Here is a 12,198-nt window from a genome sequence, read left to right on the forward strand (position 1 = left end):
ATTATCCAAGTCCAGGGGCATACTGCGATCCGAGAAAGCCAGCTCAACATTTCAGGGTCTCTGAATGAAAGAAGAGATGGAATGCCCGCCTTCCGCTGTTGCTACGACGATGTGCTTTAGCACTACAAGAACAACAAAGAAGAAGATGAAGAAGAAGCAACCGCCAACGATAGGATGAGTTGTGGCAGGATTTTTCCACACAATAAGAGCAGCCCTTGGCAGCCCCTCTGGCTGATGAACGATCACCAGTACAAGCCCTCATGGCTGGATGAATCTTGGTTACCCAAATATCATCACCATCGTCAGCATAACCTTGTGGATTCCCGGTTACTCGCCCCCCATCATCATCATCATCATTACCATGATTATCTATTTCCTTCCCCAACACAGCAACAGTCGGAAGGATGGCCATCCACTTTCTCTTTTGGAAGGAGATTGTATGATAGTCATGATGATGATAAGCTGCTTCTTCGAACTCTCTGTGAAAAAGGACAACTGGACATCGCATTGGATGTGCTCTATGGCATGGACACAGCCCCCTCCACCAACATCTACTTGGTCCTCCTCAAAGCCTGCATCAAGAGCAAGGTTCTCACTCAAGCCAAGCGAGTACATGCACATCTTGATTCATCATGCCCCGCTGAGTGGGTTTCTAGGTGATTACATGGTAGTGACGCTTGCAAAGTGGTGCCATCAAAGATGCACACCAGATATTGTGCCTCACCGCACAGTCTTCTCATGGAATGCCATGATCTCTGCTTGTGTGGAGTTTGGACACAGTGAAGAAGGACTCAAAATGTATCAATGCATGCAACAGGATGGTGTGGACCCAGACAGTTACACTTATGTCAGCCTCTTCAAAGCTTGTGGAAGCATTATGGATGTTGGGTTGGGTAGGAAATTACATGCTGTTGCCTGCAAAGAAAGCTTTGCATCTGACGTCTTTGTTGGCAGTGTCAGAATACGCAGCGGAGATGATGACCAGATCTGGGAACACAAGAATAAAAAAACGCATGCAGAAAAACAGCACAAGAGAGAGAGAGATGTAGGCGTGTAACTCTGCTCTGATATACACAAGAAGATCCCGAATATGATACACTGAGTGGTATGGGGGTGGGGGCCTATTTATATGCCCCCACGTGTGCAGTCGGCCTGCTGAAAAAGGCTCCACGACTGCATATGCAGTCGGCCAGCAGCATGCAGCCAGTCGGCCAGCTTTGAGGGTCCACGACTACATCAGATACAGTTGGCTAGCTCCAATACACACATATGATGTAGTCGGCCAGCAAATGGATCCTCCTGCCAACTCAGGGCTGCCTCCCAAGCCACAGAAAAATGGAAAAAATAGGAAAAAAAATGCGAGGAGTGAGGAAAAATGATAAAACACCTGATAAGGGCGGGCACACCCACAACAAAGGCCCTGGTGTATAAATCTAGACAGGAGATGACTTCTAACACCCCCTCTCAGCTCCTGGCTGTGAAACCAACCACAGGGAGCTGGGGTGCCGCCTGAGCAAATCCTGAGATAGCGACTTCGTGAAGAGGTCCACCGTACTGTCCTCTGTCGAACAGAACTCCAGCAAGATGTCATCAGCAACGATCTGTTCACGAACAAAGTGCCTCTGGATGACCATGGGTTCCTCCAGTGGAAGCCAAACCTGCCATGCAACCTCTGCATCTTCACCACCTCACAAACAGCATCACAAACAGCCCGGTACTCTGTCTCTGTTCTCGACAAGGCAAAAGATGACTGTCTCCAACTGCTCCGTAAAACTGCTCCTGGGCCTTAAGTAGATCCCCTCGTGTCTGGATCTCCTCCCCAAACTGAGTCACTCCAACCGTGGAGTCGGACTCCATCCAACAATCCCCCTCTTGTGTACAAGAGTCCATGATCCTTCGCATGTCGCAGAAACCACAGGAAACGCAATCCTGCCTCCCAAAGAGACATCTGCAACCATGAGCTCAACTGTCTCATCAGGAAGCTCCCGTCCAATCTGGTGTCCATCAACCAGATCAATGAACCATTATGCTTCTGAGTCAAAGAGGCATCACACTGCTCACAAGGATCAACACCTGTTACGGTGCACAAATAAGTCCTGGAAACCTCCTGAAGACCAAGCAAGGCCTTCTGAAACCTGTCAACCACCTCCTCTGAATCCGGAACCACAAAGCCTGGAGAAACCACCTCCTTCTGCAAGTAATCAGCTGCCACCTGCTTGGCTTTCCGAAAGGTCCCCGTGGAAAGAACATCCTCATCTACTGGAAGTTCTATGTCCCGAACACTATGAGACATCAGAGCATAAGTGACCTGTTCAGTTTCCTCTGACTAACGAACACAAGATCTACCAACATAAGTACTGGAAAGTTCCTGTCAACTGCTGCCACCTTCTGGCAAGCTATCCACCACCTGGTCTCGGAAAGCCCGCACCTGCAGCGTATCCACACAGAAGTGGCCATTACCAGACTGCCACTCATCACAAACCTGAGGACCTAGGAGAGAGAGTGCTGAAAGCCTGTAAACTCCATTCTCCACTCCACCTTCCCAAACCACTTGGCCTGTTGCTTTGTCCCGGAGAGCAACAAAATGCTCATCAAACTCCACCCGTACGCCAGTTTGGCAAACCTGATGCACTGACAACAGATGAAAACCAAGTGCCGGAACATACAACACCTGGGAGGAATGCTTCCCCCCTCTGCCATCGGGAACTATCTCCATCCTGCCCTCACTGTGTACTGGGAAAGTGGACGTATCCCCAGTAAGAATATGACCAGAAAACCTGCAGAGATCGTGTAAACCGGAACGGGAAGGAGTCATGTGCCTGGAAGCACCACTATCGAGAATCCACTCTCGAGTATCCGTTGCGGAGAGTCCTCCAATCTCCTCCTTGCCTGAAGAAAATGAAGCATCGGTGTCCATCACCTCCAAGTGCACAAAAGCCGGAGTCTTCATGATTGCTGCTGAGGACTCTTCACCCTTCTCGGTCTTCTGCTTGGGACATTGCCTCCAATAGTGGCCTTTCTCGCCACAATCATTACAGGTTCTCTCTGTCTTCAGTTTCTCGCGGTCAGCGTTGGACTTCTTCTCAGAGGACTTCTCCGATGAAGCCTTCCCTTTGCCCGAGTTACGGCCTTTTGACCGTTGGCCAGTTAAGGCCTCCGAACCTCCACCCTGAGGAGGGTTCGTGAATCGTTCCTCCTGGTCCAGGACCATGGGCACAAGCTCCTCCCCGTGATGGTGTTGAGCCTGCCACTGGTAATCAAAGACGAGTAAAATGCTGAGTACGAAGAGGGCAAGTGTGACAGCAACGTTATGGCCATGTCCTCTGACGATATCTCCTTCCCAGCCTGAAGAACGTCCTGCTGAAGAGCCTGCAGCTTGTTAATATGCTCCCGCATCGTCGACAACTTTGCAGGGCTCATAACCCGCATCTGTACTTTCAAGGAAATCCTCTTCATGGGCGATACCCTATTGTAAAGTGAGGCCAAATGCTGCCATATACCTCTGGCCAGCGTCATATGCTTTACATGATTGATTACCTGCGGTGTGCAGTTGAGAAAGATAAACGAACGGACCCTGGCGTTGACACCATCCCACATCAGTGTCTGAGCCTCCCGGTCCTTCCGGATCGACGGTAACTCCCCTTCCTCTACTTTGCAGAGGCAGAGAATATTTTCAGTGCACTGTCCCACCACAGCATTGTGTTGTGGCATGCTATGCTCTCGGCATATGTCGAGCATGGCGAAGGAGAGAAGGCTTTAGGTTTGTACAGACAGATGCAAAAGGAAGGCCTGAGACCATTGGAGCTGACATATGTGATGTCCCTTCAGGCATGTGGTATCGTTGCAGAGAGTGAAGAGGCTTGTATTATGGAGGGTCAATCAATCAAGGTAATGTCACTTTGTTGGTACAGCCCTTTTGAGTATGTATGGAAAGTGTGGAGCTATTGTGGAAGCAGAGGATGTGTTCAGTACACTGTCTCAACATGATGTTGTGGCATGGAATGCGATGTTCTCAGCATATATCGAGCAGGGCAAAGGAGTGAATGCTTTGCAGTCATACAGGCAGATGCACAAGAAAGGTATGAGTCCATGCCAGATCACATTTGTATTGGCCCTTCAGGCATGTGGCACCCTTGGAGACAAGGAAGAAGCTCTTTTTCTCATTTAACTATCTACCAAGGTGGTTTCTCTCGAAATTGGACAGGCTTTACATGCTGATGTGCGCAGGAAAGGCTTCACATCTGACATGATGGTTGGCAACACCCTTGTCAGTATGTATGGCAAGTGTGGGGCCATTGTGGAAGCAGAGCATATGTGTGGTGCATCTCGCCAGCGCAATGTTGTGACATGGAATGCGATACTCTCAACATACGTTCAGCATGGCCAAGGAGAGAAGGCTTTACAGTCATACAGACAGCTGCAAAAGGAAGGAGTAAGTCCAGACCAGCTGACATTTGCAATGGCCCTTCAGGCATGTGGCATCCTTGCAGAGAAGGAAGAACCTCTTTTTGTGGAGGGGAGATCGACCAAGGTGATGTCTTTGCAAATTGGAAAGGCATTACATACCGATGCCTGCATGAAGGGCTTTGCTTCGTATGTCTTTGTTGGCACTGCCCTTTTGAGTATGTATGGAAAATGTGGAGCCATTGTTGAAGCAGAGGATATGTTCAGTGTGTTGCCTCGTGTCATGGAATGCCCTGCTCTCAGCTTATATTGAGCAAGGCCAAGGAGAGAAGGCCTTACAGTTGTATAGACAGATGCAACAAGAAGGCCCAAGATCATACCAGCTGACATTCATGATGGCGCTGCAGGCATGTGGCACTCTTGCAGAGAAGGAAGAGGCTCTTCTATTGAAGGGACAATCAACCAAGGTGATGTCTCTTGAATTGGGACAGGCCTTGCATGCAGGGAGGGTTATGCATCAGACATTTTTGTGGGTAATACGCTCATGAGTATGTACAGCAAGTGTGGGGCTGTTGTGAAAGCTGAGGATGTGTTTGGTGCGTTATCCCAGCGTGATGTCGTGTCATGGAATGCATTGCTCTCGACATGTGTTCATCAGGGCCAAGGAGAGAAGGCCTTGCGGATGTACAGGCAGATACAAAAGCAGCATGCGACTCTCGATGATGTTACGCTTACCTGCATTTTGCAAGCCTGCAGTTCGACAGGAAGCTTGGAGATATGTAAACAGCGTCACTTTGACCTTGTCTCTGCAGGGTACGATCAGTTTTCTTCTGTGGCAGTCACTCTAATTCATGCATATAGGAGTTGTGCAAGCATGGGAGATGCACAAGCATTCTTTGATGAACTTTCCAAGCCTGATATTTTGTCATGGAATGCATGCATTAGTGGTCATGCAGGAGAAGGAAGTTCTGTAACTAGCCTGCAAATGTTTGAGAGATTGAAAGTGGCCGGTATTAAACCTGATGAAGCAACATTCACTTCAGTTCTCTCAGCTTGTAGTCATACTGGCTTTGTTGTCAAAGGTCTTGAGTACTTTGAATCCATGAACAGAGATGACGGCATAACTCCGGACTTGAAGCATTATGGCAGTATGGTAGACCTCCTTGGACGTGCAGGGGACTTCAAGAGGGTAGGGAACATGTTGGGGAGGTTGCCAATGCAGGCTAATCTGGCCATTTGGTTGTGCTTGCTGGGTGCATGTCGTACACACGGAAATTTAGAGCTTGGAAAAGAGGCATTTGATAATGCAGTGAATATGCAGCCTGAGCACACCACCACATATGTCATGATGTCAAACATGTATGCTGATGCTGAGCTGTAGGATTTTACAGCCAGTGGCCTATATCATATTGTCAATGTCTATGCCAATGCAGGGCCTTGACAAAGATCTGGCTTAGATTGACAAACCCCGGAAGTTTATTCTCATCTTGTAGTGCATTTGCCAAGTCTATCGATTCCATCAAATACTGTCGCACTTGAACCATTGAGTCCTGCCAACAGGTGTGTAGCCCAGCAGTGAGGGATTATGACTGGGGGAGGGAGGTCCTAAGTTCAAATCCCAGCAGGCCTCCATTGGTATTGTGGCTGCTTTAAGACCACAAGTTGTAATGCCCTTGGGTAGGAAGGCCACACGGCCTCAAGGGAGGTACTAAAATTGTGACTACGGATGGGTCTACTCATGAAATAAAAAAGGAACTGACCGAGTACTGGACTAACAAATCTAGAACATGATGCCCTTGTGTCATGGTTGTGTGTACAGTGGTGTTGCTTCTAAACGACACATCTAAGGGTTGGTATGAGTACACTGGTTTTATTCAGACCCTAATTGGTGTCGGGAGTATCTCAAATTGTTGGCATGCTCTAAGCCTGTTGTAATCTTGAGACAACTTGGCTTGTATCTTGAGTAGTTGGAATGCTTTAAGCCTCTTGAATCTCGAGACAAATTGGGTTTGAAATACAGAGTGATGCAAGTAGGGATGTTGATGGAAGGTGAATATGTGGAGAAGTGAGACAGATTCGCTTTAAACGACACACATGGAGAAGAAAAAGTACGTTGCGGTGCTAATGAAATCAACTCTAGATAATAATGTTCTCTTGCAGTTGAATTATAGTGAGATGCTGAGAAATGCCCTGGGCTTTTTCTCTGTACTTGATAAAGCAACTCGGGTTACTTTTTTGAACTCCAGCTCCTCATTGATCCACTGCGAAATGAAAGCATAAAGCCACTAGTGGATCTTCTTCCATATGCATTACCTACCCAATCATCATTGTCTACGTATACGCAATTTGTCTCTCTTGTACTCATAAAACAATCCATAATGGAACCTTGTACCTTTGTACTCTACCTCTGTACTTGATAAAGCAACAATGAGTTAATTTTTTGAACTCCAGCTCCTCATTGATGCAATTTCAAATGAAAACATAAAGCCCTTAGTGGATCCTCTATCATATTCACTACCTGCCTAATCAGCATCTATCATGCACATTTATGTTTCTCTTGTACTTGAAAAACAATCCATAATGAGTTGTCTCCTTCACGTATCTCAAGAGCCTGAGCAAACAATACTCTCAAGGAACCATGCTCAAATTGGTTGAAGTGTTGATTGGTCTCACCAGTTGACATCAAACCACATCTTATTAAACCCAAGAGGATTCCCCAAAACCAAACAAGAAGAGGAGTACCACTTTTCTTTTCAAGAGGAAGAGGCACTACCTACTAAAACACATCCATTAAACCATGATGCTGCTCGGAACCTCCATGGTCTTCACAAGCTTCTAAACAAGTCTTAATAGACACCGCATTAGGGGAATTTTGGACTCAACTTTGGGCCTTCTAAGAAGTGCCAACTAAGCTTAGAGAGAGAATCCAAAAAGCCTAAAAAATAAGGTGAAATTGATTTTGGCGTATTTTCTCTTAGCATTTTCTTGAGATATAGAAGATATATTTCCATTCTTAAATGTACATAAAAATGATAGAATATAGTCAGTTCTCGAAGTGTTCAATCTGTTCATGTACTATATGTACTACGTGAACAATGAATTGGTCAATTCTCCAAGTTTAATGGCTTATATCTCAAAATCTCTACGTACAAGCCGAAATAGAATATTTCTTGAAATTTGAACCAAGGATCATCCAAAAATAGTTTAAGTTCTCTCCCTGCAAGAAATTTCACCTCAAATTTCGAAGGTTTTCGACTTCCCTTCCTACAAGAAACTTTACCTCAAATTTCAAAGTTATTACATATCAAAGTTTGCAGGTATTGGTACCTTTAAAATCAAGGTTTTTCTTGCAAATTAGTTGGACTCTTTACTTCTTTTTACTATTTTGGCACCTTTCTCTTTCCATTCAGATTTTTCTACGAATCAAGAGCAAGGAGGAATACAGAGAAAAGAGATATTTACAACCTGCACATCGAGCTTGAACATGAATATGAACCTCTAAGTAAGAGAAATAAACCTAATACTTTGTGTAATGCTTCTAAAGAAATGTTGAGGATGCAAGGGAAGAAAAACATAGATTTATGGATTGATGGGAGGTTATATCCAAAAGACCCTTTTAGAAACTCCACCCTCCCATTTAGGAATACGACATCTCTACTTAACTTTGTTGGAGATGGCTATAATGGGCTCCTAGGATATACACATCATTTGGAAGCAACAAGCAATGTTCTTAAATTAGAAAGAGATTTGTTTGAGAAGGAGAACATTCATTTGAAGAAAACCATGGAGCATTGTGTGCAGAAGTTATTAAGCAATAAGGAAACCATTTCAGGGCTTGAAAAACAAATGTATGAATTAAGACATAAGTAGACCTCATTAGGTCTCCGTAAATGACAAAAAAAACTAAGAGATATTGAGCAAATGAAGCTAGGAGGTGGTGGCATAAAGAAGAGAATACATGCAATCAAGTAAGCTCCTTTCTATTAACTAGTTTATTGTTTCTATTGTGATATTTTATGAATACCAATCATTATTGCATATGTTCATGTATATCAATTTTTGCATTTCAATATGATATCAGATCATTATTGCACCCTTAAAAAGAATCAACGACAGAACCTTCTCGCGCACATTTAAGTCTTCTTTTAGATCGCCAGTATGCAGAAGCATTGATGAACGAGAAGAAATATAAGAAGGTCTTAGAAAAGCAAATAGATAACTTTTTCAAAGATAGTCAACTCAATCCACAAGACATCCAGGCAATACTTGATGAGACTGGTATATCACACAGAGGGTACTCAGCCATTTATAAGACTTTGCAGGAAAAGATGAAGGATTCTAGTATAAAAGGATCATTATTGCCAAATCCTTCTTTGGTAAAAAAAAATGCGTAAACAAGTAAACGAAGAGGTACTGCAAGCACTAGGAACCCCATTTCATATTGAAGACACCTATGCTGCACTAAAACAGGAGATGTGGTCTACAATAGATACAATAATATTTTCTACGACTTGGAGGCCTTACAATCATATGCTGTTCAGTTGTTTGAAGTTACTCTTGAAGAATGTGATGGTGTCCTCAAATTTGTGCTAAAGCTTGATGAGTGTCAAATTGTGAAGGAGAGAAAGTTAGAAAGGGTTACCATCACACTGATGAACAGGACACTTGATACATCTATTCTAAAAGATGATCCTAGATGGTTTAGTGTTCAATTTGAAAACAATATATTGTCGTTGGGATCATTTGTGGTAAAATTTATTAGGCTCGGATATGTTTGTGAAAAAAGAATTACATATAAAAAACACTAATGGGTGTTGCATTCTTATGTTTCTTATGTATTGCAGGTAGAATCAGATAATTTTGATGTTCTGGATTGGGTCTTTCATAAGATATCGATACCCGAGATCATCAACGAACGAGTAGAGAAATGGTAAAATCTTGGATGTGGAAGGCATGTGACATAAGGTGGAGTGGCATATGGCGGGTGATCTTAAAACTCTAAAATATATGCACAATGTGTCAAAGGGTGCCAATTCAAAAAGTCCCTGCTTATATTGCATATGCAGTACAAAGGTGTTTGATAAGAGGTATTGGAAGAAGGCACCGGATAGGCACTTGAAAGACCCAAACTTCAAGCCAATTCTCGATATTCCATTGTCAACAAGTGTCCACAATTGTACAATGCATGCTCTTTGCAGAATCATTGAAAAACTCTTGTTTTTATACATATGTTTTGCATGGACTCTACAGCCCAATACAGCAAAGGTTACATCCATCAAAGCACTAGAGAAAGTTCTATCATACATTGGTTTGCATGGTGGACATGCAAAAATTGAACAAGATGAAAAAAGGTCTAAGGATGGGAAGAATGTACCTAAGAAACCTTCCATTCGGGGTATTAAAGCAAGAAGGTTTCTATTTGAACCAACACCAGAAGGTTGTAGAAGAAGACGATCAGTGTGCAGATCGTAAAATACAACAGATGGAAGTGCGTTCATAATGCAGTAGTAGACCATGCAGACAATGGTCAAGCAAGAACACGGAAAGCCAAGGTATGGAAATCTCTAGACACTATGATAAGTTCTGTGACAAGAAAGTGTGGACGAAGGAGGACCATGAAATATTTCAAACAGTGCTAGATGAGTTTAAGAGATCAATGACTGATGCTGCATGGACGGATCAACACATCACCCACTATATGGTATTAGATTGATTATGCATTGAACTAGTTTTTATATTATATATTAAAAAATATACTAATTAATGTATTCTTTTATTCTCTTGAAGCATATTATATACCATCATACCCCTTGGTTTGCAAAGAAGTATGGTAGTTTATCAATATGGTCAACCCAGGGAATGGAGAAAACACATTATCAAGCACGCTCCGGGTATTTCAATCATACAAGACATGGTGGAGGAGCAGAAAAAGCTAGCAGTTTAGAGGAATTACATCAGTGGACACATAGGAAGCTTGTACACAAAGCCAAAAAGAAGCAGCAGTTCAAAGCATCCCAAATTAATCAAGCAATAAAACTTGTGAATAAAGAAAGAAAACAAGAGATATGGAGGAGATCTAATGCAAGTATTAAGCATGCAGAATGGCGAGTAACAAAACAAAGAAATGGGAAGATTTGGATACCCATAGATCCATGATTAACTACTCTTTAACGTGCTCACTAACATCCTCGGGGGTGCATGAAGCCTTGCCCTTTTTTTGAAGATGGCTCTGCAACATCCTGTAATAACTGGCAAACGGGAGGAACCCTTGGTTTTGTGAATCTCAGAAGCTCCCTTTTGCCATAATCACTTAACTGGCAAATGGGAGGAACCCTCGGTTTTGTGAAACTCAGAAGCTCCCTTTTGCTATAATCACTTAGCATATTGGGATCCTTAATCCCACACACCAATCCATAAGCAGTATAGGGTAAGTAATATTTACTCCTTAGTGCATAGACTCCAGGGCCCTGCCCAAAGATTCGCACTGCTAAAACTGCTTCTCCAAAAGCATGACTTTGTCTGCATTCCACCTGACGGGATATGTCCCAAGGTATTTGGATAATTTCTTGATTGCAAACAAAGGAAATTCTGCATTGTCTTTCGAGAATTTTTTGTGGAATATAATGAATTGTGGAAACTTCAATCGTTTTATGTACTCTCCCAGTGCTGAGTCCATTCCGAGTCCTCCCACGCGTTTGCCTGCTCCGCGATAGAGAAACTCATCCTCAAACACAACCAGCTACAAAACAATATTGTGGATGAGCCAACACAACAAATAGAATAAGCTACTCAGCATGATAAAAAGTAATTAACAAGAAAACACACCTTTTGATTTTTGTCATTAACAAGTAAATCATTTGTCCATATATTGATTGTTGAGTTAGTGTCTTGGACCGTCGATGAGGACGCCCCTTCCCTTCCCATGTGTAAAATATTAAGTCTTTGCTGAATAGCCTGAAATTCCCCTTCAGTAGTGTGGGAAGGTTGGATTTATAGCTTTTTGCATCCTTGTACATCATGGATAATGTGTCGGCAGCAGAATGGAACTCACTGTCCTTGACATTTGAATCCAATAAAAGATACTTATCCAAATCTGGATCCACAAAATCTTCATCTTCCTTAAGATTTTGTGCAATGATGGCCAGACAATAGTCTTCCCTTATGTCAAAGAGAGCTTGAATATCTATAATTAACAAATATTCTTTGTTACCAGTAGGAAATGTGGGGAGTAGTGGGGTTGGAATGTCCCTTGCTTCCTCTATCATAGAGGGCTGCTCGTCACCTGTAACCACTAAGGTGTCTTCTCTTCTGAGCGCATCAATATCCAACTGCTCACTTAAGTCCCTCTCTGCAGCCAAGTTTATCTCCTCCGCAATCTCTTGAACTTTATCTTCTGCTCTTAGAGGTTCCTCTGGCTTCTCCTCAATTTTTTCATTTGCAACTTCTTCATCCTCAAGCAGCACATGCAGGTAGCAGATAAATCCATAGTGGTAAGCAACGAGACGACACTTGCGATTGTGAATGGGGCACTTACTGTGTGTCTTCTTCTTATCATCTGGCACCTTTAAAACATCCCTGTTCAACTTTTGTCTCAGGGTTGTTGAAGGCACGATATCATTCACGTGTACGTACACGCTGTCAAACAACATGACTGTACCACTCAAAGTGGTATGCTGAAATTGCTGCCCTTTCTCCTCAAGATACGAACGAGTAGAAACAATCATGTATTCGATGGAGAAATTGAAATTAAACATGCGTGAGATTTCAGGATGGCGATGATGCTGTCAAACTTTA

The 12,198-nt window shown here is 43.4% G+C and overlaps 1 pseudogene; it reads left to right on the forward strand.

Moving 5' to 3' along the window:
* Window positions 1–448: 448 nt before the first annotated feature.
* On the forward strand, window positions 449–6,343 carry LOC147622246 (pentatricopeptide repeat-containing protein At2g03380, mitochondrial-like; annotated as a pseudogene).
* Window positions 6,344–12,198: the final 5,855 nt, after the last annotated feature.

This window comes from Cibotium barometz, chromosome 29, assembly GCF_041138505.1.
Source record: "Cibotium barometz isolate CiBa-2024 chromosome 29, ASM4113850v1, whole genome shotgun sequence".
NCBI lineage: Eukaryota > Viridiplantae > Streptophyta > Polypodiopsida > Cyatheales > Cibotiaceae > Cibotium > Cibotium barometz.